Source organism: Hibiscus syriacus, unplaced genomic scaffold (assembly GCF_006381635.1).
Source record: "Hibiscus syriacus cultivar Baekdansim isolate YM2019G1 unplaced genomic scaffold, ASM638163v2 tig00116959_pilon, whole genome shotgun sequence".
NCBI classification, from domain to species: domain Eukaryota; kingdom Viridiplantae; phylum Streptophyta; class Magnoliopsida; order Malvales; family Malvaceae; genus Hibiscus; species Hibiscus syriacus.
In genome coordinates, this window is record NW_024063485.1 from 4,736,404 (window position 1) to 4,756,967 (window position 20,564).

Here is a 20,564-nt window from a genome sequence, read left to right on the forward strand (position 1 = left end):
TTGAATGTCTAAAAGCTCATATAGAATCATATAGATGCATTTAGGAGCATATAGTTGTATTTGGGGGAAATATATTTTGTTGTGGCATTTTATGTTGAAAATAGTGTTGCGTTATGGGGAAGGTGTTTTGCTTGATGATGTGCAGGATTTGGGAGTAATGATAAGCAAGGAGATTTGTCGTGACATGCTGGGAATGTTGAACAGAATGCAAATGCCAACTCGGACTACATTTCGAAAGCGAAAAAGATAAAAAAAAATATATTTTTAAGAGGCAATTGTCTCTGTCTTCATGTGTCTTTAGTTTCCAGACACCTATGAGGGAACATCTGCCACCTGGGTTGGCTGATCCTGTCTGCACGTACGCCCAACTGCAAGTCTCCCAAAATGGACAACTAACAGCTTCCCAGGATGGGACCATTGCCACCTCTGCAGCACCCCTCACGTGAAGAAAACCAACTTGTGGTATCCTAGGAATTTTAACACAATTTACTAGGTTTATTCCCCACTATAAATAGAAGATGAAGCCACCAGACTTAGAGACTACCTACACACGCCGTTTAAGCTTAATTTCAAAAGAGAAAAAGTCACTCATTTTTCTCATCAATCATTTTTGCTGTTGCATTTATCCATTAATAAGCTAGAGGGAGTGGTGAGCTAGGCGCCCAAGAGGAGCTAGCGAGCTAGGGCAGTTCGTGGTGGTCGAGGGGAGCTCCGGCAGTGAACATCGAAGGCTTTTCCTCCATCCCTTTACTTTTTGTATCACTTATTATATTTAGGTTGTATAGATCGAATGAACTTCATGCTTTGTTGCTTAGAATGTTCGAACCCCACCATGAACTAGCCTTATTTCGTGGGAGTTCATTATGGATACTTAAGTTTTATTTTAATAGATTGTTGTTTTAGTATGCTGTTATTTGTTTTACATATGATGCTTAATGCCTTAAGGTTGTAGTAGCTATGAGAGTAGCCATTCTTTAGGATAATGCATAGTGTTTGAGAGAATAGCTAAGTAGCATATCTTTATTATTCGAGAGAAACTAGGGAGGATCCACATAAGCAAGGGGTTCTAGATTGTAACTAGACCTAATCCAACCTTAGACATAAGGCTATGATTTCAATTGACTAAAAGGAGTAGTGCTCGGTTGAGAGGTTAGATGCTAGTGTTGACGCTGAGTGGTATTACCATGACATATTATGTTGATCTAAGCCAATAGGATCCCTGCACCTGCTAACATCGAGAGGTATTGCCATGGCATCCTCTACCTGTCGAGTCCCTTGACTAGAGATAACATAGGGAACCTTTGTAAACTTTGTCGGGTAGGTAAGACATAGAAGTAAGACCATCTTTAGAAGTTAGACTTAAGTTTCCTAAGTAACTCCTATCATTCATTCCCATAATAGCTTGTTGTGTGAGGATTCTAAAGTTAATTTATTCAAATCCAGTGTTTACATTTCGTTTTGCCTTTACATTTTCAATTGATTCCTCTACACTCAATTTATTTTGTTAAGACATTTCCATTCATTTTGCCACGACATCCATGTTTGCTCTCACATTGCACTATCATTTCACTCCCACCAACATCCATTTTATTTTGCCTCAGCATTCTCATTTGTACATACCATCACTAACTATACCTAGGAGAAGTAGTTCTTTGCTGTGATTAAACTTATAGATTTCCTCCAATCCCTATGGATACGATACTCACTCATCACTATATTACTTGTTCGATTGTGTATACTTGTACATATTTTACGACCATATTTAGTAGTCATAAATCACAGATAAGTTTTTGTCGTCATTGTCAGGGATTAGCAACTGGAAGTTAATTTGTTTTGTCATAGCATTTTTATTTTACTTCTTTATTTTTTTATAGTTTAACTTGTTATTTTCCTTGTATCTTTCATTTTTTTCTTGGTGTATGACCAGAAGACACTTTAATGAGTCATTAGAACCAATTGAACCTGAGATTGAGAAGTTGTTTAGGCAAATAAGACGTGCTCAACACACAAACATGTATCAAATTGGAAATCAAGGTATTGGCCAAGAGGAAGATCAGAATGTCGAGGTAATTTCGAATGCTGGAAATGAAGCCAGACCTCGTGCATTCGTGATCACTTAAATCCTATCTTGGACGACCTAAATCTAGGAATTGTGGCAACCCAAGATTCATGAAGTCAATTTTGAGCTCAAATCTTTCATGTTCAATATGCTAAATTCCATAGGACAGTTTAGGGGCATGCCAAATGAAGATGCCATATAACATATCTGTAACTTCTTGTAGGTGAGTGATTCTTTTAGACAACAAAGAGTACACGAAGATGTATTAAAGTTAAATTTATTTCCATATTCTCTGCGTGACCGGGCAAGGGCTTGATTAATTAGTGTTCTAACAGGTTCGATGTAGTCTTAGACTGATCTGTGCAAAAGTTTTTTATTTCGTTATAATCCACCGAACATGAACACTCAACTAAGGAATGACGTCACTTCTTTTCTTCAAGCTGATGACGAATCAGTGTATGAATGTTAGGATCGGTATAAAGGATTGCTCATAAATGGTCGAATCATGGTTTTCAAGATTGGACTCAAGTAGTAATGTTCTACAATGGAGTAAATGCACCTACGAGAATGATGCTAGATGCCTCAGCAAATAGGACATTGCTCGATAAATCACTTGTAGAGGCATTCAACATTCTAGACAGGATTGCCAACAATGATTATCAGTTCCATCTACAAGGCTTGGAATTGGACGAAGAGCATATGGGGCATTCAAGTTAGATACTAAGGATTCTGTGTCCCCCCAACTTGTTGTTATCACCAATATGTTGAAGAATTTGCAAAGAGTGAGGGAAGTGAAGGCAACCAATTCATCATGTTTATTATTGCATGGCAATCACCACGAGAGCGAGTGCCTGACCAATTAGGAATCCATCAACTATGTAGGAAACTATAATTAAGGAAACAACAACCTCTATTCTAACATCTATAATCTTGGAGGGCGTCAACATCCAAACTTCTCATGGGGAAACCAAGGAACCATTAATGTTAGTCAGCTCGCTAGGAAGCAGAATTTAAATGACTCCTAGGGTTTTCAAACGAATATGCCATGTCATACTTATAATAGGGGAGTGTTATCTTCATACAACATAAGTTCTTTGGAGGCCACAATGCAAGGTTTTATAGAAATCATGAAGACCATGTGACCTCAATAAAAAAACCAAGGAGCTTTGCTTCAAAGCCACAACTCATCTCTGAGGGCGCTAGAGGATCAGGTTGTCAAATTGCTACAATATTACAAGAACGTCAACCAATTCTCTACTAAGTGACACTTAATTCACTAAACCTCATGGCAAGGAACAATGTAGTGAACTCACTCTACGAAGTGGCACCCAAATAAATGTACAAGAAAAAATTAGGGGAAGAAAGACTAATGATTTACCCCCTGTAACCGTGCAAGCTAAGAGTGAAATGTCTGAAGAGACATAAGTAGAGGAGGATAAGGATGAAGGTTAATCTAATGAAGCAACTGAGGGAGCAAACAAAAATGCCATGATAAATGTTGTTCCCATCACGTCATTAGAGGAAGTCAGACCCCCACCTCCTTTCCCACAAAGACTAAAGAAGGAATAATGATGATATTCAATTCAAGAAGTTTGTCGACATTCTGGACCAAATCCACCTCAATGTTCATTTTCTTAAAGCTATAGAACAAATGCTGGCATATGCTAAATTTATCAAAGAGATTGTTACCAAGAAAAGAAAAAAAAATGAGAAATATGAGACTGTTTCCATGGCAAAAGCATATTGCTCTTCCTTAAGCAAGCTGCCGCCAAAGCGATAAGATCCAGGCAGCTTTATCATTCCATGTTCGATATGAGAAAATTATGTTGGGATTGCACTATGTGACCTTGTCTCAAGCGTGAACTTAATGCCTAAGTCAATCTTTGTGAAGCTTTGAATAAAAAATACAAGACTCACCTCTGTTATCTTGCAACTAGCCGACCGCTCCCATGTTCGTCCCGAAGGGTGAGTCGAGAATGTCATTTTAAAGGTGGGAAAATTTGTATTTCCAGTAGACTTCCTTATACTTGATTGTGAGGTTGATTCCACGTCACCCATAATCTTAAGGAGACCTTTCCTAGCTATTGGGCTTCTTCTTATCGACTGTGAAAAGGGTGAACTCACCATGAGAGTGGCCGACCAATGTGTCATTGTTAATGTTTTCTGTACACTCAAGTACATGGATGAGTCTGAAGAATGTCAGATAATTTTTGAAGTGGATTCATTAATAGTATGAGAAGCTGATCAATTTTTCCATGATAATTTCATTCAGTAGGAAAATTATGAGTCTTATTGAAGAAGAAAGTGTCGATGAGCTCAATGACTTTTCTTTGGAGGTGCAACATGCTATCTTTCTCATAGCTAGCCCAGATACATGATTTGAACCTATTGATTTAATGAGTTTGTTCCTCCTAAGCCCTCGATACAGCATGTACCTACCCTAGAGTTAAAGAATTTGCCATAACATTTTAAATATGCTTATTTGGGTAGTAATGAAACTTTACCTGTTATTATTTCCTCTGTCCTTACCCCTAACCAAGAATGTAGTTGGTTAAGTTTTTTATCACAGCACAAAAAGGAATTAGGATGGACTATAGCAGATCTAAAGGGGATAAGTCCCACTACTTGCATACACAAGATCCTACTGGAAGAATGGCATGGAAAATCCATAGAGCCGCAAAGAAGATTAAACCCAATCATGAAGAAAGTCGTGATGAAAGAAATCCTTAAATGTCTTTATGCTGGAGTGATTTACCCCATATCTAATAGTTCACTGGTTAGTCTTATCTAATGTGTGCCAAAGAAGGGAGGCAAGACTGAAGTGACTATCGAGAACAATGAGTTGTTACCAACACGTATTGTCACCGGGTGGTGGATATGCATGGACTATCACAAGCTAAACAAGGCCACCAAGAAGGACCACTTCCCTTTTCCCTTCAACGATAAAATGCTGGATTGATTGGTAGGTAAGGTATTTTACTGCTTCTTGGACGGATATTCGGGGTACAATCAAATTTTCATCACACTAGAGGATCAGGAGAACACTACGTTTACATGTCCTTATGGCACTTATGCTTTCCGGTGGATGCCTTTTGGACTCTGTAATGCCCGGGTAACTTTTCAACGCTGCATGCAAGCTATCTTTTTTGACATGGTTGAGGACTTTCTAGAAATCTTTATGGATGACTTATCTGTTTCTAGAGATGACTTTTAAAAATGCCTCGACAATTTGGCCAAGGTACTCAAGCGATGTGAGGAGGCCGACCTCTTGCTGAATTGGGAAATGTGCCACTTTATGGTGACCAAATGCATTATACTGGGCTATAAGATCTCTTATAAGGGCATTGAAAGGGAAAAATTCAAAATCAAAGTGATTGAGAAGTTACCCCCACCAACATCTATCAAGGGAATTAGGAGTTTCAATGGACATGTTGGGTTCTTTAGAAGATTCATCAAGGACTTCTTCATGATATCAAAGCCCTTATGTGCACTACTTCAACAAAATCAACCCTTCGTGTTCGATAAAAATTTCCATGGCACATTCACCGAGCTAAAACAAAGACTTATCTCCGGACCCATCGTGGTTCCCCTGATTGGATGTCACCATTTGAACTAACGTGAGATGCGAGCGATTTTTTTGTGGGGCTGTGCTTGGGCAAGGCCGAGGTAAAATTTTCCATGATATATATTATGCTAGTCATACCTTGAATGAATCACAAATGAATTAAACAACAACTGAGAAGGAATTACCTGTCGTGGTATTTTTATTTGACAAGTTTAGGTCATACTTGATATGCACCAAAGTTATTGTTCGCACTGATCACTTGGCTGTAAAATACTTAGTGAACAAGAAAGATGCCACGCCTAGACTCATTAGGTGGATTTACTATTGCAAGAATTTGACTTAGAAGTAATATATAGAAAAGGTACTCAGAACCAAATTACATATCATTTATCTAGAGTTAAGAACAATTCTGAATGCCATGACATTTTAGATATTCTAGAAGAATTCCCTGATGAGAAAATTTTAAATGCCACGATAATTATGGGGTATGCTGACATAGTCAACTTTCTTATTAGTAGTATTTTGCCTTCTGAAATGAACAACCAGGGCAAGAATAAGTTCAAGCATAATGCCAAGTTCTACTTTTGGGAAAAACCATAGTTATTCAAACAATGTGTCGATCCAATAATTTGACATTGTGTCCCTAAGGAGGAGTAAAGAGCATTCTACATCATTGTCACACAGCCCCCTGTGGAGGCCATTTCAGAGGTGTGAGGACTGTTGCTAAGGTCCTCTAATCAGGTTTTTATTGGCCTTTACTTTTCAAGGATACACATGAGTTTTTCAAATCGTGTGATAGAAGCCAACGCACTGGGAACATTTCTAGGCGATATGAAAGTCATTACAAAATATTCTGGAGATTGAGCTCTTTAACGTGTGGGGAATTGACTTCATGGGACCGTTCCCATCTTCCTTTGGAGACTTGCTCATCTTGCTTGTTGTAGACTATGTATCTAAGTGGGTTAAAGCAATTGCAACACCAAGGAATGACTCTAGAACAGTGATCAAGTTCCTTAACAATAACATCTTCACCCGATTTGGAGCACCTAGAGCCATCATCAATGACGAAGGAACTTATTTTGATAACAAGCTAATTGTCAGGTCATTACAAAGATATAGAGTACAAAAAAAATTACCACGGCATATCACCGACAAACCAATGGGCAAGCTGAAGTGTCCAACCGAGAGATTAAGCAAATCCTGAAGAATTTGGTGAATCCTAAAAGGAAGGGCTGGTCCCTAAAGCTTAACTAAGCACTTTGGTCTTATCGATCGACATTTAAAATTCCATTGGGACTGTCACTTTTCAAGATGGTATATGGAAAAGCATTCCACCTATATGTGGAGTTAGAGCATAAGGCATATTGAGCTATCAAGAAGCTTAATTTCGATGTGAAACTAGTTGGGGAGCAACGATTACTCGATCTGAATAAAATAGAAGAATTTAGAGCACAAGCATATGAAAATTACAAGCTCTACAAAGATAAAACCAAGAAATGGCATGATCGAATGATTTTACCAAGGCATTTTCATATTGACCAGTGTGTGCTCTTTTTTCAACTCGAGGCTGAAGCTCTTTCCCGACAAACTAAAGTCACGATGGTTCAGATCCTTTAAAGTACAGTGTGTCTACTCTCATGGCACTGTTGATATCAAGAATATAGATGATAAGACCATTTTCAAAGTTAACGGTCAACATTTAAAGGCTTATCAAGGAACTCCGCCCTTGCGTGACAAATCGGCACTATTCTTGCATGATGTCGAAATTGCAGAGCATTTTGAAGATGTCATGACATATCGGATTTACTCGTGTGCATAAATAAATTTTTATTTTATTTTTTTTACTTTATCTTCGGTTATTTCTTAGTTAATTAAGTATTTTGAATTTTATGGACCCACGCAGAAGGCATGTGAGAATCGTATGACTAAGAGCATAATCATAAATGCCACAATAAATCCCTCTGTGACAGAGTCGACATCGTTTGAAGAAGGCGGTTCAACGTGAGGAGCCTAAATTCACCCCGATCCCTAAAGGCCTTGGGACCTCCTACTAAACCACCATTAGATTCTGAACACTCTAACCCCACACCATTGTACAAGTGCCCGCGTTGCACGGTAGCCTAAACACCACCATAAATACTTAAGGTATCTTTCATTGCATTGCATTGCATAGCATGTAGTATAGTTTTAACTTAGTTTTTATTTAGCATTGAGGACAATGCTTCTCTCAAGTTTTGGGGAGGTAGGGTTCTCAAGTCATTGCGTGATACTATTAGTATAATGAATATGCCATGACATTAGTAAGTGTTCGAATTAGTTTTTTGGAATAAATTAATGATGCCCGATGATGATGAACTCTTTATGGCTAGAATTGAATGAACATGACTGTTGATAATGATAGAACCAACTCTAGGACTTGCTTCTTTGTAACTTTTTGATGCACGATTGTATGTTTTCCATGATTAAGAAACTTAGAAATCTTTTATAAGAGAACTCTTGCTTGTCTTAACATAAAACTTTGATAATATCCTCGTATGATGAAAACCCCACATGTTCAAAAAAATGAAAAAATGAAAATGATGAAAAAAATTGTGAATAAATGCTTCGGCATAACTGTAGAGGGACACTCTGCTATGCCATGACATTGCTTGGATACTGCATTTAAATAAATGACAACCACGACAAATGAGTGAATGAAAGTAGTCATGTGATGACTCTAACTGACTAGCTCGGGGTGAAAGGTATGCTCCTTTTCACTTAGAGTGCGGGATGGTTGGTGTGATGAGCGGACTCCCCTCATATCAGTGTTAAAAAAAGAAAGAATAAGAAAACAATGTGGGAGTAAACTTGTAAATGTCGTGGAAAAACAATAGAGCTTGCTTAGAAACTTTTTAGATTTGTTAAGCATGGACTTGATACAATCACACACACACACAAAGAATCTGACCCTAGAGAACAATACTTGATTTCTCAAACCAGTCTAGCATATTGAAGATAACTATTTTAAGGGTTGAAATTCAATCCTTTACGACTATCTTGAACCTGAACTTGCCATGGTATTTTTATTTTGCTTATTACTATCCATTGCTTGAGGATAAGCAATAGCTTAAGTTTGGGGGTATGATAACTCCGTAAAAAGTCTATATTTAAGGCCTTTTGACTTAAGTTATTGGCTGTCTAAGAGCTCTTACAGGATTATATAGATGCATTTAGGAGCATATAGTTGCATTTGGTGGAAATATATTTTGTCGTAGCATTTTGTGTTGAAAACAATGTTGCGTTATGGTGAAGGTGTTTTGTTTGATAAAGTGCGGGATTTGGAGCAAGGATAAGAAAGGAGAATTTTCGTGACATTGGGAATGCTGAGCAAAATGCAAATGTCAACTCGGACGTCATTTCAGAAGCGAAAAAAAGGAAGATATTTTTAAGAGCCAGTTGTCCTGTCTTCATGTGCCTTCAGCTGTCATACACCTAGGAGGGAACATCTGCCACCTGGGTCGGCTGATCCTATCTGCACATACGCCCAGATGCAAGCCTCTCAGAATGGACCACGGTCAGCTACCCAGGAGATGACCATTGCCACCTTTGCAGAACCCCTCACGTGAAGGAAATTAGCTCGGGTTATCCTAGGAATTTTAACACAAATCCTAGGTTTATTTCCAACTATAAATAGGAGATAAAGCCACCAGACTTAGAGACTACCTACATACGCCATTAGAGCTTAATTTCAAAAGAGAAAAGGTATCTCCTTTTTCCCATCTATCATTTTTACCCTGGCATTCTTCCATTAACAAGCTAGAGAGAGTGACGAGCTAGGCGTCCGAGAGGAGCTAGTGAGCTAGGGCAGTTCATGGTTGCCGAAGGGAGCTCCGACAGTGCATGTCGAATGCTTTTCCTCCATTCCTTTACTGTTTGTATCACTTATTATATTTGGGTTGTATGGATCAAATGAACTTCATGATTTGTTGCTTGGAATGTTCGAACCCCACTATGAACTAGCATTAATTCTTGGGAGTTCATTATGGATACTTAATTTTTATTTTAATGAATGGTTGTTTTTGTATGTTGTTATTTGCTTTGCTTATGATGCTTAATACCTTAAGGTTGTAGGAGCTATGAGATTTTTCGTTCTTTAGGAGAATGCTTAGTGTTCAAGAGAATGACTAAGTAGTATATCTTTAGTGTTTGAGAGAAAATTATGAGGATCCACATAAGCAAGGGGGTTCTAGATAGTAACTAAACCTAATCCAACCTTAGACATAAGCTAGGATTTCAATCGACTAAAAGGAGTAGTGCTCGGTCGAGAGGTTAGATGCTAGTGCTGACGCTGAGTGGTATTATCGTGACATATTCTATTGATCTGAACCAATAGGATCCCTGCACCTGCTAACGCCGAGAGGTATTATCATGGCAACCTCAACCTGTTGAGTCCCTTGACTAAAGATATCATAAGACACCTTTGTAAACTCTGACAGGCAAGTAAGGCATATAAGTAAGACCATCCTGAGAAGTTAGATATAAGTTTCCTAAGTGACTTCTATCATTCATTCCCATAGTAGTTTTTCGTGTGAGAATTGTTAAGTTATTTTATTCAAATCCAGTGTTTACATTTCGTTTTGTCTTTATATTTTCAATTGATTCCACTAAACTCAATTTATTTTTATTCCCATAGTAGTTCTTTGATGTGATTAAACTTATAAATTTCCTCCAATTCCTGTGGATACGATACTCACTCATCATTGTATTAATTGTTCGATTGTGTATGCTTGCACATATTTCGCGATCATATTTAGCAGTCGTAAATCGCAGACAAGTGGTTCCTTTTCTCGTCAACAGTTGGATGATCTAGATGTTTGGTCATTTACAGATTTCTCATGCTACTGAGTCCAAGTCTGTCTACACTGTTAGAGAAGGTAGTTCTCCTTTAGCCTTCGTATCCCTTTCACCCGGGTGTTTCTCTTGGATTGTTGATTCCGGGACAAGTGATGACGGGAAACTTTATTTTATTTTCAACATTTCACAAAAATGGTGTCTCATGCAGTGTTCGTACTAATGATGGCTCCCTATCTCCAGTTAAGGGAAGTGTCTCGGTTTGCATTAATAGTTGCATTCTTATGTCTAATATTCTCTTTGTTCCAAGTTTGACTTGCAAGCTTCTTTCGATTAGTAAATTATCTACCGATTTGGGTTTTACTTCTTATTTTACTCGTGATTTTTGTGAATTTCAATATTTGACCTCGGGGATGGTGATTATAATGTCAGCCGTCGTGGTGAACTCTACATCCTTGAAACTCCTCATTCTCTTCTCGTTCCCAACCGCTCACCTACACCATTTATCTCTTACTTTTTTCAGTTTCTCCTTCAAATATGGCTGCCGACAATGTTTTATGGTATTTTAGGATAGGTCACCCAAGTTTTCCTTATATTGCAAAATTGTTTCTCAAATTATTTATTAATAAAAATCTTGCATCATTTTCTTGTGACACTTGCTCTATTGCAAAGCACATTCGTAGCTCTTATCCTCCTTATCCCTCGCTCATCTAAACCTTTTTCCTTAATTCAAAGTGACATTTGGGGACCTTTACGGGTTTCGAGATTACATGGAATTCATTGCTTTATTACTTTTATTGACGACCACTCTCGTACCTCTTAGACCTTTCTTATTAAGGACAAGTCTGAGTCTTGTACCATCTTTAAAATGCTTCCAAAAAATGGTTGAAAATAGTTCCAAAGTTCCATTGGCATCCTTAAATCTAATAATGGTGGGGAATACCTCTCTCATTCGTTGGGATCTCTCTTCCACGAAAACTAAATAGTCCACCTCACTTTCTGTGTCAACACTCCACAACAAAATGCGGTCGCCAAGCGTAAAATCGTCATCTTTTTTAGGTAACCTGAGTACTCTTTTTTTCTTCTAATATTCCAAACTACCTTTGGGGTGAGGCTCTCTTAACAACTATTTTTCTAATCAATCATCTTCCTAGTAAGATTCTTGCCTTTAAGTGTCCCTGGGATATCTTTTCCACCAAATTCCCTCATTTTAAATTTACCTCTTTTGTTCCTATTCGTGTCTTTGGTTGTACTGCCTTTGTCCATAACCATAATCCTCATAAATCTAAACTTGATCCTTTAACAATTCAGTGTGACTTTGTTGGTTATTCATCCCTTCATAAAGGTTATTGTTGTTGCTCTCCTTCTACAAAATGGTTCTTCACTTCTATGGTTATCAATTTTCAAGAGCATAAACCGTTCTTCTCAAAAACAGAAATCCAGGGGGAGAGTGAGTCTAAATTTCAATTTTTATCGATTATTACTGAGTTACCGATCAGTCCATCTTCTATTAAAAAAAATACAATTCCACAACCTCTTAACACCACCACATCTGATAATGAAAACCAATCCATTAATCCCACTGACTCTTATGAAACACCCAGTCCATATATTGATATTCAAACCTACAAAATACGAGCCAAACAAGCCCTACCTTCCACACCGCAACCAATGCATTGTCAAGAGCTAGAACCGGGTTTAAATCCATTGACAGATAGAGGAGATGGTGACCAAAGTAAGTTGGATATGGTAATTGATACTAGTGAGTTGCCAATTACTCAAAGAAAGAGAGTTAGAAGATGTACAACTCATCCTATTAGTAAATTTGTTGCTTATGGGAAACTAATATATGGTTTTAAGACTTTCACATCTCAGTTTGATTATATTCACATTCCAGAGACCATAGAGGATACATTAAAAAGTCCTTAGTGGAAGAAGGCAGTTAAAGAAGAAATTTCAGCTCTAGAAAACAACAAAACTTGGGTCATCATTGATCTACCTAAAGATAAGAAACCAATCGGCTGCAAATGGGTCTTTACTGTGAAATTCAAGGTAGATGGAAAAATTGAGAGATATAAGGCTAGACTTGTGGAAAAAGGGTTCACTCAGACTTATGGAGTTGACTATCAGGGGACCTTTGCTCCAATTGCAAAACTCAACACTGTTCGAGTTCTATTATCATAAGAGGTGAACAAAGATTGGAGACTTCACCAACTAGACATAAAAATGAATTTCTCAATGGCAATATTGAAGAATAAGTCTATATACAAGTTCTACCAGGAATTCATTCTGGAAATAATCGAGTATGTAAATTAATGAGAGATTCTTTCGCAGGGATTATTATGCAGGGATTAATTCCCGTTACAGACGCACATATGATTTTAATGACTGCATATGAATACTGTTTAGCTATGTATTTATGTATTTATTTATACATGCATTGCATTTTATCTAAATTTTTAATTTTCTGACTGCCGGAGGTCTTCCACGGAAGCTACTCTCAACCTGGCGTTGGGGGTAGCCTACTACCCTACCTCCCCCTTACCCCATACATATGGGAATTGGGTTTTGTTGTTGTTGTTGTTGTTGCTTATATGGTCTAAAATAATCACCTCGAGCTTGGTTTGATAGATTCACAAAGGTAATGTTAGAAGACAACTACAAACAATGTCAATCTAATCACACTCCAAAAAACTTCTCCTGATAAGAATAAGTAAATCTTGATTGTATACGTTGACAATATCATCATCACGGGTGATGACTTAGTAGAAATCGAAAAGTTGAAGCCATTACTAGCAAAGGAGTTTGAAACCAAAGATTTGGGAACTCTAAGATATTTCCTAGGCATGCAGGTAGCGAGATCACGAGAAGGAATTGTCATAAATAAAAGAAAGTATATTCTAGACTTAATTTTTGAAACTGGAAAGACTAATTGCAAGCCCTTGAAAACTTCTATAGAAGTTAACTTGAAATTAAACAAAGATGGAAACCCGGTAAACAAGGAACATTACCAAAGGCTAGTTGGTAAACTCATTTATCTATCTCTAACTAGACCTGACATTGCTTTTCCTATTAGCATTGTTAGTCAATACTTGAATGATCCCAGAGAAGAATATTTGGAGGCAGTTAATCGAATCTTAAGATATTTAAAGATGGCACCAGGACATGGGTTGATTTTCAGAAAACATGAAGATCGAACAGTTAAAATCTTCTCATATTCAAACTGGGCTACAGAAGTAACAGATAAAAGGTTAACCACATGATATTGCTCATTTATGCGGGGAAACCTAGTGACATAGAGAAGCAAGAAACAATCAGTGGTCTTCAGGAGCAGTACAGAAGCAGAATATAGGGCGATATCACTCGGGATGTGTGAAGAAATTTGGCTACAAAGACTCGTAATTGAACTAGAGATGTAGAAAACAACTATTTTGAACTTTAGAGTGATAGCAAATCTGCAAAAAGCATTGCAAAGAATCCAGAACACTACGACTGAAAAAACATGTGAAGATCGACAGACACTTCATTGTAGAAAAAGTAAATGTCATAACTATGAAACTAAACTACGTCTCTTCACAAAACCAGCTAGTTGATGTATTAACCAAGGCACTTCCAAGGATTACATTTGACGAAATTACATCCAAGCTGGGTCTTTACAATATTTACTCCCCAGCTTGAGGGGAAGTGTGAGTAGTGTTTGAATCAATCTATGTGTCCTAACTTATCTCTAAAACTCTCCTAATTTGTAGAAAATATGACTCATATCTTATCTAGGTCTCTAATTCACTTGTATAAAAATCCTATGTATCCTCTTAATATGGAATTTTTCTTTGAATAAAGAACTTACTGCCTTTATTAGAAAACCCTATTTCACAATAATGGCTGAAAACAATCAAGTAGAGAGTTCATTCTTGGTTACTAGGGTTGTTCCTGAAAGATCATCACGTCTGGAATAACAGACTATTAAAGGCAGACCAAAAGCAACAAGAACAATAAATAGGGAGTTACATGAGAAGCCTTAATAAACAAGTAGGAATTTCACATCAGCAAGAGGACAAAACAGAGCTTATATAACCAAACAGATGGCTAAGGAACCATAAGACCAACTTGTTGAGTTCAATAAAGAAGTAGAAAAATTGAAAACTTTACTGGAATCATTAGAGAAGCCTTCCTCTGCAGGTACATGCAATTTTGGTTTTCTCGTGTATATCATCTTCATCTTCTCAAGATTCTAATGCCTTATATTCATCGAACCATATGCCTACATAAAACTCCTAGGTAATCGACTCAGGAGCCACATACCACATGACTAATTCCTCACTAAAATTCCTCACCTAGACACCCTATCCTAGCAGCAAGAAAATCATAGTTGTAGATGGTACTATGGTAACGGTTGCTGGCCAAGGAGATATTGCCAATAGTAAAACCCTATTGCTTAAAAATGTCCTACATGTGCCAAAACTATTTACTACCATTATTTATATTCTAAAGCTTATCAAAGATATTAGTTGTAGTGTTTTGTTTCATCCTACACAATGTATTTTTCAGGAGCAAGAAACGAAGAGGATGATTGGCGTGCTAGGGAAATAAACAACCTATACTACCTTAAGGACCTTAGTGGACCAACTAGAGTTTTGAATTCCCAACCATTGTCTTTTTTTATCTAAATCTACAACCAATAAAGACAAAATGTGGCTACATCATTTTCTCCTTGGACACCCACCTTTAAGACTCTTAAAAACTATGTTTCCCTCATTGTGTAAATCCTTAAATATTGAAGAATTTCATTGTGAAGTTTGTGAACTCACAAAGCATAAACTTTCATATTTCCCAGCAAGTAATAAATGAACCAACAATCTATTTACTCTTATTCACAGTGATGTTTGGGGGCCTTGCACTATTCCTAACATAACTGAAGCTAGATGGTTTGTGTCTTCTATAGATGATTGTACTTGAGTTACTTCGATTTACTTAATGAAACAGAAGTAAGATGTTACATATACTTTTAAAAACTTCTATATCATGATTAAGACTCGGTTTGGGGATGAAATAAAGCGAATTAGATCAGATAATGCCAGTGACTACTTTAATCAAGTCTTATCCCCTTATTTCTTAGAAAAGGTATTATATATTAGTCCTCATATGTAAGTACTCCCCAATAAAATGGGGTACCAGAAAGAAATAATGGATATCTTGTTGCCATAACTAGAGCGCTTTTGTTTCAAAACAAGGTCCCTAAAAGGTAGTAGGGAGAGGTTGTGTTAACTGCCACTTACATGTTAAACAATCTACCCACCAAAGTTATTGAAACCCAAATTCCCCTTCAAACCCTTACAAAATTCATTCTAAATTTTAGCCCATCTCTTAACCTAAAACTAAGGATATTTGGGTGTGCTGCTTTTGTTGACATCAATTTTCAAAACCGAGGTAAACTTGATCCAAGGGCATTAAAATGAATCTTCATTGGCTATTCCTTCACTCAAAAGGGCTACAAGTGCTACCACCCACCTACAAGGAAATACTACACCTTTGATGATGTCATTTTTATGGAAAAAAGAGTTATTTTACAGTTCCTTGTCTTCATGGGAGATATCATTTAAGGAAGATAAGGATGCAAAATTGTTTTTATTTCAAACCCTTATTGATCTTCTTACACATATCTATTCTGCAAAGAAACAACCTACATAGCCTCATCGACTCAATTTTTCTCCCTAGTCAGGACCTAATACTCCTCAAACTCCTCAACTAAACATTAATACACCACAACCCAATATTTAAGATACTACTTGTCCCCTAAGGGTCTATTCGAGGAAGAAGGCACCTATGCAGATTCAATCATTCCCTTCTCCAACTTCTCCTTCTATACAGCTTGAGGTACATTATGAAACTCTTTCTGAACAAAATGATGTTGCAAATACTATATCTACTTTTGATTTTGAATTTCCTATTACTATTAGAAAAGGAAAAAGAGCATGCACCACCAAACACCCTTTTTATTTGTTTATGACCTACAAAAACATGTCACCCAATCACAGAGCCTTCCTTACTGACCAAAATGAAATCACTATTCCTAAAACATTATTTAAGGCATTAGAAAATGAGAACTGGAAACAGACTATGAAAGAAGAAATGGAGGCACTAGAGAATAATAAGACATGAGATTTAGTGAAGCTGCCAGAAAGGAAGAAAACAATGGGATGCAGATGTGTGTTTACTGTCAAGTATAAGTTAGATGTCTATCTAGAAAGGTACAAAGCAAGATTGGTGGCAAAGGAGCACTCCCAAACCTATGAGATCGACTATCTTGAAACATTTTCCCTTGTTGCAAAGATGAACACAGTGAGGGTCCTATATTCCTTAGCAGTTATTCAGGGATGGAAATTACAACAGTTTTACATTAAAAATGCCTTCTTGCATGGTGACCTTGAAGAGGAAGTGTACATGAATATTCCACCTGGATTTAGTTTTAAATTGGAAAGGCAATATGTAGATTCAGGAAAGCTCTATATGGACTAAAGCAATCCCCAAGAGCTTGGTTTGGGAGGTTTACTAAAGTAATTCTAAGAGAAGGTTTCAAATAGAGTCAAGGTCACCATACTTTGTTTGTGAAACACTCTCCTTCAGGGGGAGTAACTGCACTGTTGGTGTATGTAGGTGATATAATTGCTACATGTAATAATTCTGAAGGAATTGGTAGATTAAAAAGGTGTCTTATAAAAGAGTTTGAAGTGAAGGATCTTGGAAGATTAAAATACTTGGTATTGAGGTGGCACACTCACAACAAGGAATTTTTATATCTCAGCAGAAGTATACTCTGGACTTGTTGAAGGAAACTGGAAAACTAGGATGTAAACCAATAGAAACCCCTATAGAAGTCAATCACAAGCTTTGAAACTCAAATGAGAATGATGTGGCAGTTGTTAGACGCTCATTTCAGAGACTCATGGGAAGACTTATCTATTTGGCACACACCAGACCAAACATAGCATATGCTGTTGGGGTTGTGAGTCAATTCATGCACAATCCTAAGGAATCAAACCTAAAGGTTGTAGTCCAAATTTTGCAGTACTTGAAAGGCACACCAGACAAAGGAATTCTATTTAGAAGAAGGGGAACTTAACTCTGGAAGCATACACGATGCAGACTATGCATGATCCATAATTGATAGAAGATTAACCTCAGGCTATTACACTTTCTTTGGAGGAAACTTAGTTACTTGGAGAATCTAGAAATAGAACGTGATTGCTAGATCCAGTGCAGAAGCTGAATTTCAAGCTATGGCATTGGGAATTTATGAGTTATTATTGCTGAAGATTATTTTAGAGGACTTGAAGGTCAAATGGAATAGACCAATGAAGCTATACTGTGATAATAAGTCGTCAATCAATATTGCTCATAATCTAATTTAACATTACATAACAAAGCATGTTGAAGTGGATAGACATGTCATAAAAGAAAAACTTGATAGTGGCCTAATCTGTACTCCCTATGTGACCACTGGAGATCAAGTTGCAGATATACTTACCAAGGGACTACCTAGTAAGTATTTTCAAAAGTTAACAGACAAGCTGATGATGTAAGACATCCATGCCACAACTTGAAGGGGAATGTCAGAGATTAGATTCCGAAATTAAGAAGATTAAGTAGGATTTGTAAATATTTTTATTATTTAGGATCCCTAACTCTAAGGGATTGTATTTATTAAGAGAATTAGTCACTTACCTAGTTTAAAAGTTTCCTAAGATAAGGTATCGGCTTGTATGTTTAAGTGTAAGTTCCCTACATTTTTGATATATGAGAAAGATAATAAAATTCATGTCATTTAACAACAACACTTAGTGCATGCGTTTTATTTTGGTCAGGGAATCAGAATGCCTTGCTAGATGAGCTAGAGCAACAAGAAAACGCTCTACAACAATGTGTTGAACAACTTGAAAAATTTGAAACAACCATGGCTGATTTGATTTTTCAGCTTAAAGAAGCACTTCAGGAACAAGTATGCTTTCGTTACTATCATGTCTTCTTGAGTTGGAAATTACAGTTTACAAATGTTTGTCCTCGTTTTGTACTCAATAGTTTAAAGTCTTTCAGGAATCAAAGCTGGAGGGTATTCGTATTCAACTATAGGTAAGAATTTCATTTTGCCAACAAATTTCTTGAGTTGATAATTTGCCTCAAATAAGATTTTAAATCTATAGGTTTGTCTGTTCAGATATTCTAAAGCAGAAAATCCATAACAGTTTGATGTATTTGCTATTGTTGAAGCCGAACAACTGGGAGACATTTTCTGTCGCTAGATGGGAATAAAACTGGTTGGATTTTGTGTTAATAAATTTTCCTAAAACCAAGTCCCATGTTTTATGTTGAATATTCAAACATTGAGAAATAGGAAATTAGATGATGTCCCAGTTTTTATGTATATTTAATGAAAAAAAATAGAAGTTAAAAAGAAGGGTAAACTACATGTTTCTATCACTTTTGTTCCCTTTTTGGTCACCCAACTATTTTGTTTCAAAAGCATACCTAACGTTTAGTTTCGTTTTGGTCACTCATTGTTAAAAAAATTAACGGTAATGCTGACGTGTTTCCATAAAATAATACCATATCAGCACTTCTGTTAATTTTTTAACGATGAGTGACCAAAATAAAACCAAAATTGAACGTTAGGTATGATTTTCAAATAAAAATAGTTTGGTGACCAAAACGGAACAAAAGTGATAGTTGAGGTACTAAACATAGTTTGATGTTAAATTACAGCAGCTTGGTAGGCATGACTAGGAGTGTGTACCTTAACGACATTGGATATAAATGCAGCTTGTACAACATTTGCTATTTTCTCAAAATGAAGTGAAAGCGATGATATCTGCAGGTTGCTCGTGGTCAGATCGAGCAAGGAAAAATTTTAAGAAACAGGCTGAGTTTACCCCACTTGTGTGGCCATCCGGCAGTTGAGGCTGTAACTGTGGTGAACAGAACCTTCCTTCAGCTCAGCCGTCTGGCACTCCACTCAACCTCATCTTCAGCAACCCGTAATTTCTGTTGCGCCTTCAAAAATGACCGAAGAAGATAACAAGAAAGCAGTAGCAGCTGCTAAGCTTGCTGCTTCGACATCTTCTGCTCAGATGCTTACGTCTGTGCTTTCGTCACTCGTTGCTGAAGAAGGCTGCCTCTATGAATGATAGATTAAATTCCGGTGGGTTTGCATCGGGATTATTGATGTTTCCTCCCGAAAGCATCCCAAACTTGAAAAGCCAGTGCCTGTATCGGATGCAAGCAATTCAGACATCCCCAGCACTACTTATTTTAGCCCTCTGCAACTGCAAGCCATGAACAACATGCCACTTGCACCGTCGACTGGTATGCAACCGATGTCTCAAGGCAACCAGATTCAAGCTCCCTTCGCTTCTGCTCCACCTCTCTCCCTTTCACCCGCAAATCCTTCAGCAAGTCAATATATGCAGTCAACCGGTATAATGATGGGAGCTATGCCTTATGGTCTGCTATGGATACGGAGCAAACACGCACGCTGCCACAGCCACCTCCTCTTCCCCCGGATATAGCAATGAATTTAGGTAGGTCTGCTTCTCAGCCACTACAGCCTCCACAACCGCAACAGTCTCAGCCTCAGCAACAGCCACAATCTCAGCCTCAGCAGCAGCCAACCAAAGGAGGATTTAATCGGCCACCAGGTATTCGGTTCTATGGGCAAAACCCTCAGTCAACACCACCTGTACATTAGTAAAGAAGCATGAGCAAAGTTGTCTTCATCCCATTGGGTCAACTGAGTTTGTTCATTTCAGTAATCACCATGTTGTTCTAAAATGTTTCCCTGAAACTCTTAGTTTAGGCATATCTCGTATGTTGATGTACCAAAATAGCCTGTCTTAGATGATGGATTTAGGGACTGTTTTTGTTTGGTTTATGTAAACCTACTACTAGTAATTGTAGGGAGGTCATAACTTTGTTCCCATTGACTTCACCCAACTTTTGTTCCCTTAATCTCAATGATGATGATGATGATAATCCATGTTAAAATATCAAAAAAAATACTATAACAGTACAAATAATGAGTTCAAATATCCTATTAAATATTATATTAAAATATGTACT

General features: G+C 37.3%; 1 pseudogene; it reads left to right on the forward strand.

The window, feature by feature from the left end:
* LOC120189743 overlaps positions 1–20,193 on the forward strand; it is a 53,496-nt pseudogene extending 33,303 nt beyond the window's left edge.
* Positions 20,194–20,564: the final 371 nt, after the last annotated feature.